Below are 22,064 nucleotides of genomic sequence, written 5' to 3' on the forward strand. Positions count from 1 at the left end.
CGCGCGGACCGGCCCCTCGGGCGCCCCGGGCCCGGCGCCTCGGCCGGCCCGTCGGGCCCCCGGTGTAGGCGCCCGGCCTGCCGAGCGGTCGGAGCGGGGAGCTTCCGCCTTGCGAGCCGCCTGCGTCAGCTGCGGCTTTCGCCCCCGGAGGAGGCCTGCCCGCTCCCGCTCCCGCTCCCGCTCCCCCGGGCCGCCCGGGCGCGCTGCCGGCGGCAGGGGCGGCGGGGCCGGCGCGCTCCCGCCGTCGGCTCGCCCAGCGGAGGCGCCCGGGGCCGGCGCTGCTGGGAACTTGGAGAAACTTTCCCGAGCCGGGCCTTCGCCGCAGTTTCGAGGGGAAGCCTCGGCCGCTCCCCACCCCCCCGCCCCCGGTCCGCGGAGCCTCGCGGGGCTCAGGGCCGCCTTCCCAGACCGCCCCTGCGCAGCGGCGCGGGAAAGCGGGGCGAGGGCCGGGCCGCGCTCGCCCTCCCCAGCCCCTGCGCGGCCGCAGTGCCGGGACTGCACCTGTAGGCGGCCTCCGCGCAGCTCTCTGGGTGGCAGGAGACGAGCCTGGGAAGGACCGTCTCCCCGCCGTCGTCCGGCTGCCGAACTTGGCCCCTCTGGGGGGCCCGGGGAAACTAAGGCTATTTTCCACCTTGAGGCGAGCTCGGGTCACCACCAAGGGCAAAGGAAGCCCGCGGGCTGGCCGAGGCCTCCCTCCACCCCTCCTGCAGAGGACCTGCGGCGCTCGAGGGCTCCTCTGAGGAAAAGAATGATTTCCCCTGCAGGATGGACAAAGCGCTGCCCCTGGTGTTGGGGATGCCCTGCAGGAAGAGCGTGGCAGCGTAGGGGCCGACCCCGGCTCGCGCCCTCTGGAGCTCGGGCAGGAGAGGCTGCAGTGGGCCGACGGAAAGTAGTTTCCAACATGCTGAGCTGCGAGAGCATGAAAGGGTGGGTAATGTGTGGTATTTACCTGCTACATTCAGTGGGTGGCTCAGTATGGACAATATACTCACACGGGAATAAAATAAGGTAACTAGCCTTTTTACCCTGGTTCAAAACCAGCAGGGCTGGTTTAGGAATACTGGCATTTCAACAGCCCAAGAACACCCAAGAAATGCACCTTCGTAATGGCAGTGTGTCCCATCTTATGCTCATTGGTGAGAGAACTAATCCATGTTTCCAAAGGGGCGTATCTAAGAGCAGGACAGGTTTGTAGCTGACAGGCAGGAGCAACCTGGGCATTTTGTCTTCATGTTCCCCGGTCTTCATTTCCCCCAATTACCCTAAACGCACAGCATCCAGTTGTCAACTGTATTCCTATGTAGACTTTCCTTACCAGTTTCCATAAGCTAATCTCCCCCATCTCCTATCTACCACTTTCTCACCTCTACCTCCAAAAAGTCAAATGCTGGTGCTGGAAAAAGCTCAGTTTATGAAGGCTGATGAGGTACTAAAATGCACGTATATCTCTTGGAGTTCCCATTGCCTGAACCTGTTCTAATTCTGTACCCTGTGGCCTGTCATCGTCCCCCCTCCCCACACACACCCCCCTCAAAAAGGAGCTTATGGAGCCAGGCCTTCCATTGAAGAGTTCAGACCCGCCACCTGGCTTAACCTGAGAGGGCTACCTGGGACGCAAGTGCCTCCCGGTAGTAACCTGGGCTGTGTGTAAACTGGGGTCAGCTCCAAGCCACAGGTGAGTTTAGCCCCCTTGACTAATAGAACATAGATTTTCCAGGGATTGACACTGCCTGATTAACCCTAACAGAAATATCAAATCACATGAATAAAAATTATCGTGCCAAATAGCACAGCATCCCTCACCCTCCCTGAGCTTGGGAACCCACTTTTAGAGAAGACAGTTGTGGGCTTGAGGGGATTCTTTTGAAAATTTTCAGTTGGGACTCTTCCAACTAATTGGTACTCCCCCAAAAAGCCAGTCACGTTTACTGCAACAGACATCAAGTGGAAGCTTCTCCACTACTTCCCCACAGCCAGTTCTCAGCCTCCCTCCCTGGTGAATGGGGAACTACTGTGGAAAGAACTCAGATACGCAGATGTCACCAGGTCACACGCATCCCGCCTTTGGATATAGCCTGTAGTAAGTGAACATTCCAGAAAACCATTCCTGTGAAAAATGCCACCTTTAACCATCACACCTGTGAGAAGAGGCGAGGCTGTGTCCGTTACTGTCTGCTCTGTCCCATGTGCTCCAACCATAACCATCCATGGATACTTAATTTTAAAGAGATGATGCCTCATTTTTCGTTTTCCACAGAACTTACCTTTCTTTGATTGAGTCACCAACAAACAGCAGTGCTGAACCCCCCAAGCCTTAAGAGATGTTTAAGCTATTATAATTGTAGTTAAATACATTTGGTCAACTTAAAGCCCTGGTTAATCAACACTGGTAAAAAATCAGCAAATCAATGTTTGAGAACTATGTTTCATGAGGCAACACGAATGATCTCAAAAGTATGCTGAGTGACCGAAGGTAAACACAAACGACTGCGTACTGTATAAATCCATTTATCTGGAGTTCTAGAACAGGCAAAACTAATCTACAGTGAATACAAATTGAAACCGATCACTTGGGGAGATAGGAGGGTGGAGGCAGCTGGGATGGGCTTGAGGCCCCTTCTGGGGGAGGGGTAATGTTCTGTATCTTGATAAGGGTTTGGGTTACACAGGTGTATGCATGCACTTGCCAAAATTCCTTAAAGAGTACACTTAAGATTGGTGTGTTTATATGTTCAAAAGAGAAAAAAATTGTAATGTTCCATTTGAGCTAATTATATGAATGCAGAAGTATTTAGAGGGAAGTGAAAAGATACTTGCAACTTGGAAATACATAAGAATTAGAGAGATCGATGGATAGATGCATAAATACTAAAGCAAAAGTGCTAACGATTGGATCTAGGTGGTGGGCATGTTGGTGTGCACATAAAATTCAAAGTTTTCTGTGTTTGAAATTTTTCACTATAAAATGCTGAGGAAAATTGTTATTGATGGACCAGGTATTGTGTAGGATGCAAAGATTCGGTGAACAACACAAAATACTGGATTTAAGCACTATGGAGTGGAGAGTGTGCTTGTCCCAGAGGAGGACAGTGCGGATTGTAGTAACAAACAGGAGGAATAGGGTTCCTTTCCCTCTTTCCTTTCTTCCTAATTCTGTTCTTCTTTCCAATAAATAAGAGAGGAAGACCCAAATATTAAGGGACATGTAAACAGCTTTTAATATCTTCCTTTTGCTTTGAATATTGCAGAGATGATAAGGCAAGTTCATGAGCCCTATTCCGCCAAAAAGCAGATGTGATCTCTTTCTGTTCGTTTCCCGCAGAACCAAAGGATGCTGACCCGACGTGTCCGACGAGCTCGTCTCTTGTTCACCCCGTTTCTGCAGCAGAAGATGGCAGCCCGGGTAACTGTCCAGCCAGCTCCCCAGGGAAGCACGCCCACCTCTGTGGCTTATTACTCCTCCACATCTCAAGGAGTTTTCAAGAAGAAGGGAGAAAACAAACAGAAAACCCAACCTATGGGCAACAAATTAGATATGAAAGAAATGTAAGTTGTAGTTCCCACAGCAACCATAACCAGGCCACAGGTTTATACATTCAAGTATAAATTGAGTAGATCCAACCATTTTTTTCCAAAGCTTCATGTTACGTACACAAGAGATTTGAATGAACTTTCTTTGGAAGCCAGAACTATGAATTTCTTACATTACCAACGGTGATTTTGTCCGAGCTTCATTTTAAACGTTTTGGTTTTGCGATGAGCTCAGGCATTTATAGTGTTGCCTGTCCTTCCACAACCCTCTCACAGTGATTGCATGGAAACATATCAGGACAAGCAGAGTTACGTGTCCACATTGCCTTTAGCAAGCCAATCACAGAAAGTCACAAAAATCCTGAGGCAAAATCCGGGAACTGTGGGATTAATTTCCTCATTTCACTCCTTGAATTAAACCTTAGATTCTTTCTTAGTTGTATCGGAGCTGGGAAGAAACAGTAAGTCCCACTTATAAAATATATTTTTTTCCTATAGTTGAGCATCTTTTTTGAAATTAAAAAATCCTGTGTGTAAATTGCTGTTAATTGGCATTCCCAACACAACTGTAAATCGTTCACACACCCTTCTCCGTGATAATGTAGAGTTGTCTGTTTCAGAATGACACCTCAATGACTTGACTCACGTATTCCAGGATAGCATTTTTTAAACCAAATTGGTCCATTTGTATAGTGGATTAATCTAAATGCAACTAACAATTTTCTATAAGTGTGAAGTGTGATTGAACTCTCAAAAACCTTTCCATCCCCTAAAAGGCTCTGGAAATGACTCTTCCAGAAGCAGGTAGCATTGGAAGCCAGTGGCCCTGGAATGTGCTAACCTGGCATGCAAATTATTTCCAACTGAAATCAATTAAAGCCCAGCAAACTCAGGAAGTTTTTTTTAACTAGCTCCTTTTCTTAAAGAGATTCAGATTTTTTAAAACCTGCTACAGGAAGAGAACCTTGGCATAATCACCCTAAGCATTTTCACCCTAGAATTAGTCAGGATGACTCCAAGTATGTTTATGAGATCACCCCTGTGTTTCATTGTTTCTGAGTTGCCTAGCAAAAATTTACCTGCCTTGGTGTCTTGCTCTTCCTCAACTACCTGTAAATTCTTTATTCTTACTTCTGAAACCTAAGACCCTGTTCCCTCCACCACCACATTTGTCTCTTTGTCCAAAATGTCACATATTCCCAATGTTGTCTCACTGTCTTCGAAATTTTCATGCTATGTGAATTCCCTATGACCATGCATTAAAATTTTGATTTTTTCCTGTTAATCTGTCTCTGTTCATTTTATTAGCTCAGCTAGAAGAACTTAGAAGGTGGAAGAAAAAGTATTAATTTTTTACCCCCAAAGAAACTATTACAATGCAATTTACTCCATGGGCAGCTTTTCATCTCATTTGCGCTTGGCTTTCCAAACATGTGCAAACCCAAATCTGCCTCCAGATCTACCAAAAAAATATCAAAGTAACTGTTGGAGCTGTGTAAAGGAGAGCTAAATATATTCAGTTATTTGAGAAAATTTCAAAATGTACGTAAATGTGAGAGTCAATGACAGGTGATTACACCTGCCAATGGCACAAAAGCCACAGGGCTTCAAATCCCAGGATTTCATGTTTAATGGCTCTCAATTAATTACAAGACTGTCTGTGTTTGACACTTTTGTTCTCAGGCCAATGGTTTCTTTTCTGATGGCTTTCTCTAAATTAGAAGTTATTAGGAACATAAAAAGTGGATGATTGCAATGCTTAATTTTTCATTTGGAAGGTAAATAGTTTTTATTATTGTTTTTATGCCAAGGGCACTCAAGGATGGCTAAAGAAACATTAGCTTGAGCACAGAAATATTGGCTCAAGTGCTATCTATAAATTTTTAGATCCTTAGATATTAGTCGTAACACAGGTTTACTGATACACAGATTTTTATAAGCATTTTTCAGGAATGATTTCCAAAGTTTTTCTCTTTTGGAAATAAAACTAAGGCATAGCAAACTTAGAATGACTATTGAGGAGAAAGTTTAATTTCTAAAAGATGGCTATTGCATCCATGGAAGTGATATTTTTTTCAAAGGCAGGTAAAAACGACAGAAGTCAATTGTATTATTTTAGAATAGTTTGGCAGTAACTCATGTGAAGAGGAGGTGGGGTTTTTAATAGATCACATGTGTAACATGCCTTAATAGCGCAATGCAGCTAAGAAGAGTAGTGCCACAGCCTAACACTGCAGGACCATGGTCTGAGGCTGCATTACTAGAAATGTAGGAGTTAGCAATTAAGGAAAAATATAGCCCCAGCACATTCTGCGCTGGCCTTCACATAACTGAAAGATTTGACCAGCTCTGTGGACAATTTTTTAAAAATTGTGGTAAATACACATAACATAAAATTTGCCACCAACCCTTTTTTTAAAAATATATGTCTTTATTGATTTCAGAGAGATGAGGAGAAGGAGAGAGATAGAAACATCAATAATGAAAGAGTCATAGATCCGCTGCTTCCTGCACACCCTCCATTGGAGATCTAGCCCACAACCTGGGCCTGGGCCCCGACCGGGAATCGAACCTGTGCTCTCCTGGATCACAGGTCGATGCTCAACCGCTGAGCCATGCCGGTGGGGCATCCACCAGCCATTTTTAAGTGTACAATTCAATAGGGTTAAATACATTCATGTTATAAAAGCACTCCAGAATTTTTTTTCTTTCTAAACGGAGACTGCACTCATTAAACAACTCGCCTTTCCTCCCCTCCCCAGGTCTAGACAAACCTGATGTTGATGCCACTGATTGGGGATTATCAGAGCCTGGCGTGCAGGGGTGAGAACGGCATCTGCTTTCTGAACTGATCTTTCAAGGATCAATTACTCACATACCACAAGGCTGTAGCAAATAAGTCAACTCTAAGTGCTGCAGAGGTGGTCCGCATAGCTGGGTTGGTGAGTACTCTAGCCCCTGCTATTCCGATTGCGGTCTGAAGACCAGCGGCATTGGCATCACCTGGGAGCTTCATAGAAATTCCAACTCTCATCTCCCCCTTCCACCTTTTAAATCAGAGTCTGCAGCTTCTCCAGACCCCCAGGTGACTTGAATACAGAGAGTCTGCAGTTAGGCAGACGTGATGATGTGTGCTTCCCACTGAATGGTGCCATGCCATAGCAGTGGGCAGAACTGTCGGTTAGTCAAGTCTACATTTTGGTTGTCCCATCAAAAGCTCAGTGTCGTAACTGGAATTTCTCACAGTTATTTACCCAAGTATATCTTTACATACCAGCACATTCTAAAAAAAAAAATTCAGGTAACTTCCAGGTGAAATCTATAAATAAATATCAGGACCAAGGAAAATAGAGGTAAAGGTAGAAGACCGAGGTCAGGAGGAACAATAATAAATGGAGACAGGCAGGCAGGTCAAGCATAATTACATGAACTGAAAATTGAATGCTAAGCTCACAGGCAGCCAGAGTGACCAGGAAAACACAGCCTCAAGATTAACTTAACCCATGCAGGGCCAACAAGTAGCCTCTCAGATGAAGCAAAGCTTCTGCTGGCATTTTGTTGTGAACGATATCCACATATATTTGGGTATATAATTATAAACATTGGGGGGGGTGGGTCTCACATTGTGGAATGCTGAGAAATGCAACCGTTTCTTAAAATTGAGGGCTGGACACCAAAGCACTGCTCAAAGAAAGCTGGGTGGGGGTGGGGACAAGGGTGGTGATAGAGGTAAGGAAGGAAAGATAATATGATCCCAAGTATACATCTTTCTGATAGTTTTACTTAATCCAAAGATGATCCCTAAATATCTAATGCAGTGGCTTTTTTGTTTTTTGAATAGTTGCTCAGCAACTATTGAATCACTGAATTCTCATGTATAGGAAATGATTATAGATTGAATTCCTAACAATTTAATTATTCTTGTTCAAAAGTGTTCACAAATCACCCTGCCCAAAGGTTGGGACAGCTTTTCTGGGTTCACTAGTCTTTCAGTTTACAGGTTGTGATCTCCCAGGTCAGTGACACAGGGGATTTCCCCTCCCTCCCTCCCTCCCTTCCTTCCTTCCTTCCTCCCTTCCTCCCTTCCTCCCTCCCTCCCTCCTTCCCTCCTTCCCTCCTTCCCTCCTTGCCTCCCTCCCTTTCCTTCAGCTGAAATCTCCTCTCATGTAAATGTGTAGACTTTGATGAAATTCAGTAAACTTTTTCTGGGAAGTAAAACTAATGAGGTATAGGCCCCTTGTTTTTGTGAGGTAGGGTACTTATAAAAAAGCCTTTTATAAGCACATAATTAGTGAAATAAGCCATTTAGCTTTCTCAAAAATGTAAATTTTACAAGAAGAAATGATACTATGGATATCTGATATCAAATGATACTATATTTCATGTTTAAGTGTCTTGATTTCTTCCAGACCTCCACTCTACTGATAATAGTAGTAAGGCTATAAATTCAGAAAATTTAAATCTACTTCTTCATCTGTCCTTTCCTGCTGTCATAATTTTAAAAAGCATCTGTTATTGATTAATTGCAAAAACCACCCCAACTCTACTCCCAGCCCCATATCTCCACCCCTTTGGGATGTGATTTTACAGCTCGTCCTGCCAAGAGTTGCAGCCCGTCTCCCCGCGCCTCCATCCTGTGCGGCCTGGTCGCTTGCTCTGGCCAACAGAGTGATGCGGAGTGATGGTGGCAATCCTAAGCCTTGGCCTCCAGAGCTCTCGCACACTTCCACTCTCCCTGTTGCTCCAAGACTCTGCCATTGCCATGGGACAGGCGGGGCTCACCTGCTAGAGGCTAAGAGAGAATGTGGAGAACTGAGCGGCCACAGCTGAGATCCTCCCCGAGTGGTCAGTCTTCATCTGACCCACCGGGTGACTGCAGACTCACCTGGAGCCCAACTGAGATCAACTAAATTGACCCCGCAACTCACGGACTTGTGAGAAATAACAACTGGACCTTTTAATTCAGTAAGTTTGGATCTGCTTTTGTTATGTGGCACTGTTGTGGCCATAGATAGCTAAAACAGAGCCATAAAAATTGCTTGCAAGCATGCAATGAGTTGTGATTTATTTAGTGAACTTCTGTGAGCTAAGCATAGCCTAAGGTGACCATCCTTAATAGCATCCACTTCAGAAAGCTATAATGTGAGTTAAGGAGGCACAATTATAGGAATAATCTTGAGTCTGCTCAAATTATCTTAAAAAAAAAGTTATTTGCAGGCTCCCCTAAAATGATCATGATAGAGACCCTCGTAACCATTATTGCCCTTAACCTAATCATTGAACTGACCAATGTCCTCCATCCCTTCTTTAATAAATACTGACTGCTACCCACTGCATGGAGAGCTTTTGCAGCTAATAGACCAAGTTCTGCTACCAAATAGAGTGAAATGCTGTATTTTTCAACAGTCAGCTTGGGTGGGTTCACAAACCTGACGTGCCAGTTGTACTTGTTACCGTAATTATACCATTTAATTCACTATTACACAAACTGATAAAAGGAGTTCTAAAAGAAATATGTTGCTTTTATGCAAACTATGTTGAATATAACTTGGTGAGAATAAATGTGAGTAGCTAAAGAATTTTTATTAAATAAATGTGAGCGAGACAGCTTTAAAAGAATGGGGGGGAAACCTGAAAAATCCAGAAGGATTATGCATTCAGGTGGCTTTCCAAGTGCTTTAACTTTCATTCCAAATTTAAGGAAATCAGAATTGAAAATTTTAAATGATGTACTATGAATGAGATAGGATGCAACACTGGCATCTTAAAAGGTTTTTTTCTTAGAACAAAAGATGGCCAAATAAATATCCATTTATATGCTTTCGGTTGAAGTAAAAGGTTTGTGTATGTCATGTTTTATGATTCCATCTTTAGCTAACATATTGATTAACCAACCAATTACTGATCATGATATCACTTAAGGTTTCATTCTATTAGTAGAGCCTGGAGCAATGTCTGACCCGTAACAGAAGGACTATAAGTAGTTGCTGAATGAGTTTATTAAACAAATCACCTGCAAATAGCTGGCAACATACATCACAACAGAACCATACATGTCTTCACACACCAGAGTGTTTTAATACTGAGTCTGAAAACCAGTGATCTCCAAGCCGAAGGCATAGGTTGGCTTTCCAGCAAACCTCTTTAAATATCTCTTCTTTATCTGAGGCCTTTGACAAAGACCGAAGTTGTAGGTTGTTGGTCTTGCTTGATAATGTGCCGCTAGCATGTATCAAAAACACCTGGAAGATTCATTACACCTTAGATGGCTAGGGTCCAACACAGAGTTTCCATGTAGCAAGTCTGGAATAGGTCCTGACAAGTCCCCAGGTGGTGTTATTCCAGGGACCTAACTGATGACCACTGATCTAGCATACCCTGAAAATGGGCAATTACCAAAGTCACCTGTCTCTCCCCTGCCCACCTACCCACAGCCCATTTAAGTCCTTCAAATGTCTCACCTGATTCGGGATTTGATCTCAGTGTTCTGGCAACAAATATCGAGTTGGCCAGGTGGGTTGAAGAGTGGGGTGGGGCAACTGAGATATATAGACCCATGCTCTGTGCCGTGGAGAGATGTTCCATGCTAGGGATATAGACCCATGCTCTGTGCCATGGAGAGATGCTCCATGCTAGGGATGTACCACAGGGTGCGTATCCCTCCCCAGCCGAGAGACCTCTGGGTTGTTTCAGCTCTTGGTGATTATGAATAGAGCTGCTATAAACATTTGCAGACAAGTTTTTGCGTGAACACTGTTCTCATTTCTCTTAAGCAGTTACCTAGGGGTGGGATTTTTGGGTCACATGGTAAGTGTATATTTGTAAGAAACTGCCAAACTGCTTTGAGGAGCGGCTGCACCGTTTTGCACTGTGCCCAGCGATAGCTGGGTGATCTTCCTGAACTTCGTGCCATGCACTTGCCGCCAGCTGCCAGGCACACAGCACACACAGCCCTCGCTCCAGGTTCTCAGGGAGGTAGCTGCCAGGAGCGTGAGCCACCTGGGAGAAGGCTGGGGTTAGAGGTTTTGAGAAAGTCAGGGAGGCTGGGCTCGCCTTCCCCTACCCCTCCCAGCTTCTGGACCCATCTGTTGAGGCCTGTACGCCTTCTTCGTGAGGGAGCCTTTGAGCCCACCTCTCTCCCCAGCAAGTGTGCAACCCCCCAAACACCTCCCCTCTGGGTCAGGCTTTGTTGCCAGATAATGTGACTTTGAAAAGAAGCCCTTCTCCTCCCCAGAAAAGGAGGCTCGGAAGGCTCTCAGATCAATCCTCAGCAGATACACCGAGTCACAAAGCTCCAGCAAATCCTTTCTTCTCTCCCTGGAGCAGCTGCTGCGCCACCCCTGCCCCCAGCTCTGCCCCCAGTGGAAACCTGAAAGCCATTCATGTCATTTAATCCTGCTGAAAATCCTCTTCGCTCTCTTTCACTGAGGTGCTCTCGCCGAGGTAAACCTGGGCTTAATTCATATGTTGGAAAGAAGATGAAAGGTGTCACATGACTTGACAACCTATCCAGGAAGCCAACTCCTCTAGTCTGGAAGCTTTGACTGCTAACCCCCTGTTTGAGAGTGTTGAAAAGAAGGTCTTCAAGGAAAAGTAACATTTGGATTTTCTTTTACTGTGCATTCACTTCAGAAGAGATAGCAAAATTGTAGAGGTGCAGTAGAGATGATTTGAGGGGGCTTAAGTAACCTTTCACCTATGAGTCATTAATTTTAAGGATCTACCAGTCATTTTTAAAAAATATTTTTATTGATTTTTCGAGAGAGGGAGAGGGAGAGGGAGAGGGAGAGAAATATCAATCAGCTGCCTCCTGCACACCCCCTACCAGGGATTGAGCCCACAATTGGGGCATGTGCCCTGACCAGGAATCAAATGGGCAACCTTTTGGTGCATGGGACAACTCCCAACCAACTGAGCCACACCAGCCAGGGCAGGATCTATCAAATTTTTTACACTTTATCTTAGACATGGTAGAAGAAAACTCTAAGAACATTTTATCCTGTTGCCAATCACTGCCACGTATCTTGGGTCTCTCCCCTGCCACTAAGAAGTGTGATCTTACAGCCAAGTGCTTTAATTTTAAGAAATTTGGTCATAAAATATGGATATATCCAAAATGAGCATCAAACCTACTCTCCTTATTCCAGAACTCATGTTCCCAGACCTTCTCAGGTCTTTCCAGGCTGAGAAAATACTCTTTGTAAGACTTCCATAGTTCCCACCGTTACAGAGAAAGCCAAAGAATACAGGCAATTTAATTCATATGTCAAAGAATAAATTCCTTCTGGCTTGGTTTGGGACCAAGCAGAATTTGAAGAATAAATTATCCCAGGTGGCTAACTTAGGGTGACTTCCCTATGAGGGAAATTATTAGAAGACCCCCATGAAACCTCAATCCCCTGGCAGGCAACATTTAATAAGCTTCCACTGAATGTAAGATGTTCCAGGAAGCATACCAGAGACACCCAGATATAAGGGCCATTCTGGAGGGTTTTGTAATATTAGAACAGTAGCAGGGAGATTAAACCTGTAGTCATTGTTCACAATCTTTGTTGCACATTGGAATCTCCTGGGGAACTTTAAAAAGTATTGGTGCCTGGGCCCCACCCCCAGTGACCTTAGTTTAATTGGTCTAGGTTGGAGTCCAGGCACTGAGACTGTTTCAATCTTCCAATGTGTAGCCGAGGTTGAAATCTGGTTCTGGACAAACCATGTGCTAAGCAGGTGAATGAGTTAATGACATTACCAGGGCCTTCTCTTCCACAGAGGGCCCATCAGACGTGTGTCTCATGGTGCAGTGGGCTGGGAAAATTAGGTGAGAGGAAGCTTTAGGACACATAACAAGACCGGGATCTGCAGTTGTGGTGAAAGAGAAACTGAGAAAATGCCACGTTGACACTTGTCAAGTGGGGAGTGGGGTTGAATAATGGAGAAATCAGAGAGAGTGGAGTAGTTCCTTAAAAGAAAGAGTTTCTTGTGGATAGTGTTTCATAGGTTAAAATTACTTTTACATGTATTTTCTCTTATGACTATAGAGGTAATAAAGCATAAAGAATAAAAGATACATAGAATTGAGTTAGAGTCCCAGTACTGCTGTTGATTAGCTCTGTAATCTTGGGCAAGTTAGTTAACTCTTCTGAACCTGTTTTCCCATCTGTACAATAGAAATAATAATAGTGCCTTCTTCATAGGGTGGTTGAAAATATTAAAGGGTGGATGTAAAATGCTTAGCTCCATATCTGGAACACGGTAAGATCTCACATGTTTTAGCGACAATTACCATTATCCTTACCAGGGTGGTCATTGCATGGGGTGTGGGGTGAGACCTAAGGTCATCTTAACCAAGAAACAGAGGGGAATGAGAAATGAATGAGTGCAGTTTTTTCTGAACGAACAGAAACTAAAACGCGTTTAAAGATCCTAGAAACTAAGGCTAAATGAGCTTTTTAAAAAAAGACATCACAATTAGTGCATTTGAGCTCTGAGAAGCTTCCTATCTTTGAAGAAGTCTGTGTTTATGGCACTTCCAGAGGAAGAGGTTGACGGTTACCAGGGAGCGAGGCAGTAGGTTATATAATTGCTCAACTAGAAGTTGTTGGTTGATTTGAGTTGAAACTGAAGCATGTAGGATAGCAGTAACTCCGACTTTTGGATGGAGCTAGACTCTACATGAGAGAGCAGCAGAGTGGGTGGGGCCAGGCCGTGATCAGAGACAGAGGGTAAGTCCTGGGCTTGAGTGAAGGCACCTGGGAAAGAGGAGCCAGATGAGTGAGGAGAACAAGGGTATGGCTGTGTGTCTGAGAAATTGTTGGTAGGTCACAATAGAATTGAATGGGCAGCTGGTGGGGTGAAGTCAAGAGGGGCCCAAACTGAGGCATTGCTGTAGGAAAAATTAGAAGGATGGCAGGAAGGGTCCATGGTTCCACTAAAGGTCAAAGTTAATGCATCTCTTGGTTTTACAGTCTCAGACTAAGGGAGAGGTGAGTTGTGATCACTCAACCCCCTTTTCACTCTGGAGTCCTGGACACCCACTCTCTGCTACCTGCCTCTTGCATTGTCCTTCCTGAATTTACAAAGTCCTTCAGAGGCTAACCTCTCAGAAAGCTGCTAGATAGTTCCCTAAGATCTCCTCAGCCTAGTGTTTCTCAGAATTAAGTATACATAAGAATGGCTTTGAGCAATGGCAAAAAAGATTTCTTCCCCTCCTCCACCATGATTCTGATTCAGGGTAAGGGGTGGGGTGAGAATTTGCTTTCAGCAGCTTCCACATGCTGCTGGTGGTCAAGGTACACACTTTGAATAGTCCACTCTAGATCTTCTCAGATGGGGCTTCTCAGTGGAAGTTTATTACTAGGACTCAAATGTTGGTCCTTTTGGAGGAGATTTTGTGGAAACCAGAGTTGTGATGTCAGTGTTCTTCCAAGGAGAGCCACCATTTCTCACTAAGTCCCATCTAAGGTGTAAGATGAGGGTGAGATGTGTTGTTAAATTTTGTAAATTTAGAGTCTGTATGCCAAAGACTCTCATTATTATTTTTTGTCTGGTGTTGAGAAGGAAGACCTCCTCTTCTCCTTAATGATCTTTTTTACAATCTTGTCCACTCTGCTGGGCTTCTTTTATAGTTTGAATCTCAAACCCAAAACTTTCCAAAAGGGATCCTTTTGTCTCTCCATGATTTGCCAGGATGAAATCTTCAATTCAGTTTGACCCCACCTCTCTCTCTTCCTGGACCTCATAAATAGCATCTATAATTTGAAGAGATGTCTTTTTAGGAGCCAGGTCTAATCTAGATGTTCTGCCAAAACAAAGTCTTCTGCTTTAACCAATAGTCCTCTGCTTCAAACATGTGGACTTCTGAGGTTTGGTTACCACTAGAGGTATACGATTCTGCTGGTTCTGGGGAAATCAAAGGTCTTCCCATGGACAGCCACGTTGAGAGATCAGAACAGCAGAGTTTGGTGTAAACAAATCCATCTCAATTGCTATTTGGGGTTTGTAACTGCTTGAATAGCTCAGAAATCTCAGTGTGGAGTCATTTTACCCACCCAGTCTTATTTTGTAGACTTGCCACCTGTCCCAAGGTAGCCTAAGTGGAGTGAGGCCCAGTGTCCCTGCAGAAAGAGGTGGTTCTTAGGCAACAACTGGAGTTTATTTTGATCTCTATCTTCTGAAACCAGAAATTGTTCATGTGTAACTTTAAAGAAAACTGTGATTTTTTTTTTTCTTCCTAGAGCAAAGCTGCAATTTGAAGGCAGGATTCTATTAAAAACAGACAAATAATTCCCATTCCTTCCTGGTCCTGCCTATTGTTTCCCTAAGTTTGTTTGGATTCCCAGATTGAATCCTGCTGGCTAACCCTCAAAAGAGAGGGTCCTGGCCACTGCCATCCCATGAGGTGACTGTCTCATAAGCTCTTTGGGGAACACATCCTGTTTCTCCGTCAGAGGCATTTGGAGGATGTGGGAGAATGTCTGCTGTCTTCCCCATTCAGAGAGCCTTTATTTCCTCCCCATGTTTTGTCTATAGCCTGCTTCAGTCTTCCTAAGAACTGTTCCTAGGAAGAAATGTTGGTCAAGAGCCAGTATCATTTATAGGTAATAAGTAGCAAGCTATGGGATTGGTTTAAAGAACCCATGACCCTGCCCCAACAAGTAATCCCGCCCCATCCACCAGATACACACAACAAGGACAATTATCTGATACTCACACTGGGCCTTTAGTTGCAATCAGTTGATGATGGCCTATGTGTCCCACATCCTTCCATGCTGTGGACAGCATCCCTAATCACATGACCACGGCCCCCTTTTCCCAAGGAGCCCTGATGTGTGCAATGTTCTTGTCCCAGCCTGTGCTCATTAATCAGAGCTGGGGTGCTAGATGCAACCTAACTGGCATCCCTGAGTCAAGCATTGACTTTTCTTTTAAAAAGAAAATATTCTGAAAACAGTGGTGTGATGATTTTGTCACCTTTGTGTGATTCTTTTGACTTTCTCTTTTCCTAGGTCCACATGTCCATGCTGGCTGAGACGGGAAGAGTGACGCCCCACTGCCCTAGGCCTCCTGGCTCTGTGGAGGGTGCAGGTTCGTACCAGTACATGTAGATGCGGTTGGCTATGTACTCAAGTAAGCTCCTGCTTGCTGAGAAAATTCCTAACAGAAATAATGAGAGGAAACTCTTTTTTTCTCAATCTGAGCATGAGAGATCCACTGCTGATTAAATATATCTGGTAAAGAATCACTTCTCTTAAGCTTTAAACTGAAGCCTCTAGAGCCTCCTTTCCAGAATACTCCAAATACAAATGGGCATGTTGTGCTACTTCCAAGTTGCCTTTTCCTTAGGGAAAACGAGTGATGTCTGAGACTGGCAGACACGGAGCTCTGCGCATCCTGATAAAGATAGGGGCTTGAGGCTAGCAAAAAATCCAAATAAACAGATTTTCAAACAAACCAGCTTTCCTTTTGGTAGCTGAAAAGGAAACCCCACATCCAGAAGGAATGCAGATCAAAGCGGAGTCTACAAATGATGCAGAAATACATAAAATAACAAACAAGCCTGGTGGGAAGAGGGAACTTTTTGTAAAAGAATAGGCCTCTTCATATTACACTGAAATTGAATGCAAGATTGCAAGCAAAGATACATGCGTTGGGAGTACAAAGCTATAGTTTCTTTCCCCTTTTGGGGGCTGAAGGTATACCTTTAATAGGTCAAATTGGAAGCCACTAAAAGCAAAAGACAAAAGATAGGCTCCTTGTTGGAAATCTTGCCTAGTTTACCTTTTTGCAGTTGCCTTTGCCTCTTTCTTGGTATAAAGTGGACAGAATAATTAATCCATTCTGGCTGTAAAACTGGAAGCTGAATTACTGTGGGCTCCGAGCATTCCATGTCGACTGCTGAGCCTTCTTTACTCTTGGAAACTTGGTTCTATTTAAAGGTGTTCTCAGGTGAGAGACAGATTTAAAATTGTGGACATGATGACATTTTCATTCCAGGGCTGTCCTTTTCCCTGGTGTTAAAGTTTATTTGGGTTAAGGTCTTAGGGCATTTTATCCTTGGATATTAAGCTTATTTAAGTCATATCTGTGTCCTGATAGGAAGGTGCTAAGTGGCCACTGAAGACACGGAAGACTATTGAATGCTATTACTCACTATTTTAAAATCAAGATTACTATGAGTGCTAAGTCTCTTATACTTTTTGAGAACCATTGGAATGAATACTTGGTGGTGTTAGAGTCCTCTTGAAAGACCTTGAGGTGTGAAGGGCATATTTGGTTGAGCTTCTAGCTCATATGCCACCTCTGTTTGGAAAGGGAAGTTGACTGTCACTTTTAGGTAATTTTTAGTAACTTGACCTTCAAAGAATGGCCTAGGAGCATTACATGGGGGTATATTCCTCAGAGTGGAATTTCAGGTTACTGCATATATTTATTTTTAAACATACAGGGCTGCTGCCAAATTGCTCTCCCCAATGGTTTCATCAACTTGTGTTCCTGCCGCTGTGCAGTAATTCTGTGTTCTTTGTTCATATTCTTAATACTAGTATCATAACAACATTTTTTAAACCAATTTTGGGGTGATGGAAATGGTATTTTGCTTTGGTTTGCACTTCCCTGGTTATTTGTGAAGTTGATTACCTTTAGAGGCGACCGTTGGGTGCTTGGATTTCCTTGTCAGTGCATCACATTCTTTGCCAATTTTTCCCCCTGTGGGTTATTTGTCTTTTTTCTGCAGATTTGTACAAATGAGTTATATATTCTGGATAATAATTCTTTGTCATTACAAGCATTAAAAATACTTTTAGTCTGTGGCTTGACTTTATATTTCTTAACGGTGTCTTGCAATATACAGAAGTGTTAACTTTTGATGTAGTTAGATTTATTAATCTCTATTTTTGTGATTTGGATGTTGGGTGAAGATCGTCATTATCCTCAAATTGTAAGCAGATTGTCCTATGTTGTCCCTGTTCAGCCCTGAGACCACCTCGAATAGGTTTTGTGTATGGTACAGAGTAGGGGTTGAATTTCCTATGTAACGAGCTGCCCCATTAACACCACTGATACACGGTCCGTTGTTTCCTCGGGAGCCTGCAGTGCTGCTTCTGTTACATGGCACATTTTCAGGTCTGAAAGGGACTGTTCCCAGGGCCTCGACTATGTTCTATCAGCCTCTGTTTATCCTTGTGCCAGTGCCATACTGCATTCATAGCTGTCACCAGACATAAAAATATTAGATTTTGGTAAATTCTTTTCTTCACTTATCCTCACTCTCCTTGTGCAAAGTTGACCTGGCAACTCTTGAGACTTTGCTCTTTCATGTAGATTTTATAGTCTGATTGTTAAAGTTTGTGAAAAACTGTGGAATTACATTAAAATTATGTTTTAATTTGCATATCCACATTTTTTACAAGTTTGTCGTCCCACCCATGAACATGGTGCACTGCTTTGCTCATAATGTTATTTATTGATGCCCTTCAAATAAGGAATTTGTGTATCTTTTGCTAGATTCTTAGGTACCTTATTTTTTTGTTGCTGTCAGTTTCTGTTGTTTGCAACCAAGAACACTGGCATTTATATTTATGCTCCAGATTTAAGATGTATTAGGAGCTTGGGGGGCTGCATAGAACATAGTGCTTGTCTTTGTAGCTCACATTTTCACTGAGGAGCAAAGACATGATGAATTGCCAGTCATCAGAGTTAGCTGATGCTCAGTAGTGCAGAAGAGGGAAGAGGCCATAGGTGGACTGGATTAGTTGGAGAAGGCCTCATAAGAGAGGTGGCGCTGGAAGGTTGGGTAGCATTTTTTAAAAATTATGTTATTATTGATTTTGAGAGAGAGAGGAAGGGATTGGAGAGAGAGAGAAATATCAATGAGTGAGACAAACATTAATCTGCTGCCTCCTGCACACCCCCTACTGGCGATTGAGCCCACAACTCAGGCATGTGCCCCGACCAGGAATTGAACCGATGACCTCTTGGTACGTGGGATGACACTCAACCAACTGAGCCACACTGGCTGGGGCTGTGTAGCATTTTAATAAAAGATAAAAAATATAAGTTGGAAGAACGTTTATGAACATCAACTTGCACATGTTTAAGTGACAGATGGTTGGAGACAGTAAGAAGATTATAGCCTGACTCTGGATGACCTCGGATGCCAGGATAAAGAGTTTAGGGTTTATCTTCTACTTCTCAGGGAGCCTTCCAAAGTTGGATCATATGCTGACCTAGTCTGATTCTTCCTTTTCTACAAAGAGGCAAGTTGAACAGGAGAAGTAGGCTTACCTTGGAATAATCCTTTTCGTTCATTTTGATTCGGAGCTGGTGTGAACTGCGAAAAAGCAGCCATCCTAGGTGAACACAAAGGCGTTAAAGATAAGTTTAGAGTTGGCATCAGTCTCAAACCCTAGGAAAGGCTGAGTTCGAAGAATTACCAAGGAAGGGTGACCCAAGGTCCAGCACACAATGTATCCTCTTTTTACCTTTATTTTCTTTGGTAAAAAGTGTTTTATTATCAGGATTTCCCAATGCATTCTTCTTGGGGTTTCCTGAGACATGATAGAGGAGTGGCTTAGAGCTGACTGAGAAGCGTGAAGGTGTCTCTGAGTAGCATGTCCTTCATGAAAAGTCCTCATTATTTTCCACTCTTTGTAAAGTGATTGATCTTATGCCCCCTCAAAATTTATTTTTAATTTTACCAAAAGTTATGCATGTCCATTTCTCCACTGCCACAAATCCCATTTCCTGAAAGCTCCAAGGTGTTTTGAAGGTGATGGGATGGGGAGGGGAGGGTTGACGGAGCCTGGGGCAGAGATGAGCAACATGAACTGGAGGTGTTGCTGCCAGCTCTCAGAGGAGGCTTCAACTCTAAATGCTTTTCTCTTTTTAAAGCTTAGGAGATAACTCTCTGGAATAGCCATGGAGCATGCTTGCCAGACCCATCCCAACTCCATGGAAATCCAAGGAGTTATCCCATGTGCTGCATATTTCATTCTCGAAAGCAACAAAAGACCTGCGCCCCCAGTAGCTTTCAATTCCTTCCCCTCACCCAGCATCCCTGCTCATTCAGCTGTTCCAGTCCATTCTTTTATCCTCTGAAGTGGGGAAAAGAATCTCTGGCCATTTCCCCAGGAGAAGAGGCCAAGGAACGTGCATCCTGTTGTCTGAAGGACCCCCCCATCCCCCACCCCACATGAGTGAGCCACTATAAACCGCTCAATGTACTGTGGGTGTCAGATTTCTAGGCAAAGGGCAGCCTGCCCCCAAAAGAATATTTGTTCTGAGACCACATAAGATTCCTTGGAAATAACAGCTCTAAATAACCTTGCCGATTATTAAGCTATCGTCTCTGAACTCTAAACCTTCCCTGCTCTGTGATGCTGGGGCTCAGACCCTGTCAATGCCAGTTCAGCTTTGCCAGCTGCTGCCAATAGGGGGTGCTAGACTGAGACTGTAAGGCTGGAGGAAGGAGATGGGCTTCACCACTGATTCTCTGTGGCAGCAGTAGTTGGTAGCAGTTTGCAGCTGATCCACCGCTCACAGAACCAGCTTCATCGCACCCCCTCAGACACTCTGGCACCGGCTGCCAGGGCACCTTCCTCAGAAGCCTGGGTCTCGTTCACTGGAGTGACTGAGTCCTGAGAACAGCACCAGCTGAACCACGGATCCTTCCCAGAGGAGACAGCCCATTCTTCAGGCCTACTTCTGGAGCCAGTGCGGCTCACGGACTTGGGGACTGGGCCAGGGGCTTTTGGTCCATGCGCATACAGAAGCCAAGATCTGAGTATGCAGAGGAAGAAAAAGGGAAAGAGGAGACTGAGTTTGTTCCTGATGGTTCTCCAGCTTCCTCATGATGCCCCTCTAAAGTTTGTAATCTTGAGTTATGGGAAACATTCTTGTGATATAAAAATACTTCCCCTTCCCCAATACACTTACTTAAGCTCGTTTGTGTGGACTTCTGTTGTCTGGATGGATTGTAGGGCAGGGAAGACAGCTGTCCACCAGAGGGGCTCTTCCATACCAACCAGGCTCGTTTGCACTAGGATGTCCCTAGGTCTGCTTTCTATGGTTCCTGCCCTTTTATTTTAATCTTCCTTATCAAGGATGGTCCCACCCACTCCACCCATGAGTCCTCAACTGGTATTTTAGCCTCAAGCAAATATCTCATGGAAATAGGCCAAGGTAAGTAAGTGAGCATTTATTCTGTACCAGTTGATTTTCTAGTTTTATTTATTCCAAAGGCCACTTGGGGAGATGTTTAATGAACACATTTTACGAAGTATAGTAAGAATACCCGGTCATAGTTTCTGCTGCAGCTGCTCCCAATGTTCTCAGACCCCTTTCACTGGGTGAGAGCGCTCATGCCTCAGTGTCTGTGCACTTTGGTTTCAACAGTGGGAATTCCTGGCCTTCTTCAGAGAATGGCCTTTGGGCTGCAGGTGCTGCTCTGCAAACACAACAAGCAGAGATCCAGAGTACCTGGCAGTGTGTCCCCTGGTGCAGGCTGTAGCCAATGACTGGTGGGTGTGGATGTACGAAAGCGTGGCTCCCATGCTTCCAAGTGGGACACATCCTGTGGTCCAGTGTATGTGGAATAAATTATGTGACTTAGGGGATCAGGCTAAAGTTGGGACTTTGCCTAAACTCACCACCTCCCGTTGCTCCTTTCCCCTGTCCTGGTTCCTCCATTCCTTTACTATTTCTCCTGGGAGTTCTTCCTGAATAAAGGAAGAGCCTAATAAACTTGTGCACATGAGTCCTCACCTCAGGCTGTGCTTCTGGAGAACACAACCTAGATGGGACGTGGGCTAATGTGTCTCGGGAATGGAATATGATGTTATGGTAAGAAAAAAGTCTTTCAGATGATCTAACTTGCAGCCAAATCCCTGCTTATATGATTGATTTATTATATAGCAATGGGCCCAGATCACTTTTCCAATTTTGTCTCCCTACCTAAAAATGGAGGTAATAGTTACTAATTCGTAACTATAATCTGTAACACACACAGGTTTTGTCTCTATAAATCTGTAACTATATCCTAACAGGGCTTGAAAGATACAGAGCAGTATTATCTAATGGGGCTTTCCGTGATGACCTAAGTTCTCTGCACTCTCTGTTAGTACTCAGTCTAACAGTCTACATGACTAGAGTGACCAAGGAATTGAGTGTTTAATCTTAATTAGTGTGTGTGTGTGTGTGTGTGTGTGTGTGTATTCCCATGTGGCTAATGGCTATGGTGTTAGATAGTACAAGATAGACTAGATAATACTATTGCAAGGTTAATTTTCTGACTTTTAATAATTGTATGATGGCTATGTAAGCCTTGATTTGGGGACTACACACTGAAATATTGTCTGTAACTTATTGTCAAATGATCAGGAGGAAATATGTATTTATATATAAAGCAGTTATGTTAAATGTTAACATTTAGGTAATTTGAGTGAAAGGTATATGAATTTTCTGTAGAAAGAAAAGGGTAAAAAAAAGCTAAATTCTTAAGTGTCATGATGGTGAACCAGAAGGTAATATTTAAAATTGAT

General features: G+C 44.0%; 1 long non-coding RNA gene across 2 annotated transcripts; it reads left to right on the forward strand.

Annotated features, from left to right (window-relative positions):
- Nucleotides 1–398: 398 nt before the first annotated feature.
- Nucleotides 399–20,399, forward strand: LOC308562741. 2 transcript variants are annotated; one of them, XR_013999674.1, is made up of 5 exons: nucleotides 399–927; nucleotides 3,323–3,546; nucleotides 6,294–6,473; nucleotides 15,534–15,612; nucleotides 19,417–20,399. It is a non-coding gene; the product is annotated as an uncharacterized lncRNA (long non-coding RNA). The 2 variants fall into 2 exon arrangements; XR_013999675.1 differs by having other exon boundaries at nucleotides 3,323–3,403.
- Nucleotides 20,400–22,064: the final 1,665 nt, after the last annotated feature.

The sequence above is a fragment of the Miniopterus schreibersii genome (assembly GCF_964146895.1).
Source record: "Miniopterus schreibersii genome assembly, chromosome: 10".
In the NCBI taxonomy this organism is placed as follows: domain Eukaryota; kingdom Metazoa; phylum Chordata; class Mammalia; order Chiroptera; family Miniopteridae; genus Miniopterus; species Miniopterus schreibersii.